We start from the raw sequence: 3187 nt of genomic DNA on the forward strand, positions 1-3187 counted from the left end.
GAGAGGTTGGAGGTAATGTGAAGGAGCTTGGGTCACCTAAGTCTGTTATTTTCATTTTGACTCTACCCTGGGATCAAGGAAGAAAGAGCCATTTGCCCCTAAAGTGCTCTGAAGAGGCTCCACCAGCCAAAAACAGGGAATTGGCACAGCCTGTGTGTGCTTAAAACGAGAATAAATTCTTGTGAAACCTGAAACTGGGGCAGACAAGAACATAAACAGGATTTTCACTCATTTGAGAGGTACTGAGAATGCTCTTCCATTAAAAACAATAAGCATGAGAAAAAACCCAGGCCCAATTGGAAAGGACCCAGAGAAAGGATCATTGAAGAGTCTTAAGGCCAGGAGAGTGCCATCGTAGTGCTGACCATGAGGGACTCACATTTCTCAGTTTCTGCCTCATTGGCTCCTTTTTAACCAGGATGGTTGAGAAGTTAGAGGCCTGCAATGTGAGTCACAAGAGAGTCTAGAATGGGCTTTCTGCTGAGATGGAAGTAGGCTCTGTGCAGCAGTCCCAGAAGACTTGCACAAGAAGAGTTTCAGACAGCAGAAAATAATCCTAAGTGATTGTGCTGTGGGTTTCCATTGAAAGTGATTTTTGCTGGATTTGGAGGATGTAAAGTTGTAAGTATTGAATCTTTGAATGAGATTCATCCATCTGAAGATGGCAGAGGAGTAAGACATGGAGATCACTTTCCTCCCCACAAGTACATCAAAAATGCATCTACACTCCTACTGAACACTGGCAGAAGACCTCAGACTTCCAAAAAGGCAAGAAACTCCCCATGTACCTGGCCGAGTGGCTGACAGGGTCTTGGTGCTCTGGCCAGGTGTCAGGCCTGAGCCTCTGAGATGGGAGAGCCGAGTTCAGGACACTGGTCCACCAGAGACCTCCCAGCCCCATGTAATATCAAACGGCAAGAGGTCTCCCAGAGATCTCCATCTCAACACTAAGAACCAGCTCCACTCAACGACCAGCAAGCCCCAGTGCTGGACACCCCATGCCAAACAACTAGCAAGACAGGAACACAACCCCACCCATTAGCAGAGAGGCTGCCTAAAATCATACTAAGTTCACAGACACCCCAAAACACAGCACTAGACATGGTCCTGCCCACCAGAAACACAAGATCCAGCCTCATCCAGCAGAACACAGGCACCAGTCCCCTCCAACAGGAAGCCTACACAACCCACTGAACCAACCTTACCCACTGGGGGCAGACGCCAAAAAAAATGGGAAGTACGAACCTGCAGGTGTGAAAAGGAGACCCCAAACACAGTAAGTTAAGCAAAATGAGAAGGCAGAGAAATATGCAGCCAATGAAGGAGCAAGGTAAAAACCCACCAGACCAAACAAATGAAGAGGAAACAGGCAGTCTACCTGAAAAAGAATTCAGAGTAATGATAGTAAGGATGATCCAAAATCTTGGAAATAGAATGGAGAAAATACAAGAAACACTTAACAAGGACCTAGAAGAACTAAAGAGCAAACAAACAGTGATGAACAACACAGTAAAAATTCTCTAGAAGGAATCAATAGCAGAATAACTGAGGCAGAAGAAAGGATAAGTGACCTGGAAGATAAAATAGTGGAAATAACTACCGCAGAGCAGAATAAAGAAAAAAGAATGAAATAATTGAGGATAGTCTCAGAGACCTCTGGGACAATATTAAATGCACGAACATTCGAATTATAGGGGTCCCAGAAGAAGAAGGAGAGTAAAAGAAAGGGACTGAGAAAATATTTGAAGGGATTATAGTTGAAAACTTCCCTAATATGGAAAAGGAAATAGTCAATCAAGTCCTGGTCTTCCAAAATATAACAGACGGAGGAACACTCCCAAACCCATTCTATGAGGCCACCATCACCCTAATACCAAAACCAGACAGAGGCGTCACAAAAAAAAGAAAACTACAAGTCAATATCACTGATGAACATAGACGCAAAAATCCTCAACAAAATACTAGCAAACAGAATCCAACAGCACAATAAAAGTATCATACACCATGATCAAGTAGGGTTTATCCCAGAAATGCAAGGATTCTTCAATATATGCAAAGCAGTTAATGTGATACACCATATTAACAAACTGAAGGAGAAAAACCATATGATCACCTCATTAGAGGCAGAAAAAGCTTTGGACAAAATTCAACACCCATTTATGATAAAAACCCTCCAGAAAGGAGGCATAGAGGAAACTTACCTCAACATAATAAAGGCCGTATATGACAGACCCACAGCCAACATTGTTCTCAGTGGTGAAAAACTGAAACCATTTCCACTAAGATCAGGAACGAGACAAGGTTGCCCAGTCTCACCACTGTTATTCAACATAGTTTTGGAAGCTTTAGCCACAGCAGTCCGAGAAGAAAAAGAAATAAATCCAGATTGGAAAAGAAGAAGTAAAACTGTCACTCTTTGCAGATGACATGATATTATACATAGAGAATCCTAGAGATGCTACCAGAAAACTACTAGATGTAATCAATGAATTTGGTAAAGTAGCAGGATACAAAATTAATGCAGAGAAATCTCTTGCATTCCTGTGCACTAATGATGAAAAATCTGAACGAGAAATTAAGGAAACACTCCCATTTACCATTGCAACAAAAAGAATAAAATACCTAGGAATAAACCTACCTAAGGAGACAAAAGACCTGTATGCAGAAAACTACAAGACACTGATGAAAGAAATTAAAGATGATACAAACAGATGGAGAGATATACCATGTTCTTGGATTGGAAGAATCAACACTGTGAAAATGATTGTACTACCCAAAGCAATCTACAGATTCAATGGAATCCCTATCAAACTACCACTGGCATTTTTCACAGAACTAGAACAAAAAACTTCACAATTTGTATGGAAACACAAAAGATGCTGAATAGCCAAAGCAATCTTGAGAAAGAAAAACGGAGCTGGAGGAATCAGGCTCCCTGACTTCAGACTATATTACAAAGTTACAGTAATCAAGACAGTATGGTACTGGCACAAAAACAGAAATATAGATCAATGGAACAGGATAGAAAGCCCAGAGATAAACCCACACACATATGGTCACCTTATCTTTGATAAAGAAGACAAGAATATACAATGGAGAAAAGACAGCCTCTTCAACAAGTGGTGCTGGGAAAACTGGACAGCTACATGTAAAAGTATGAAATTAGAACACTTCCAAACACCATACA

Source organism: Hyperoodon ampullatus (assembly GCF_949752795.1).
Source record: "Hyperoodon ampullatus genome assembly, chromosome: 11".
Classification (NCBI taxonomy): Eukaryota; Metazoa; Chordata; class Mammalia; order Artiodactyla; family Ziphiidae; genus Hyperoodon; species Hyperoodon ampullatus.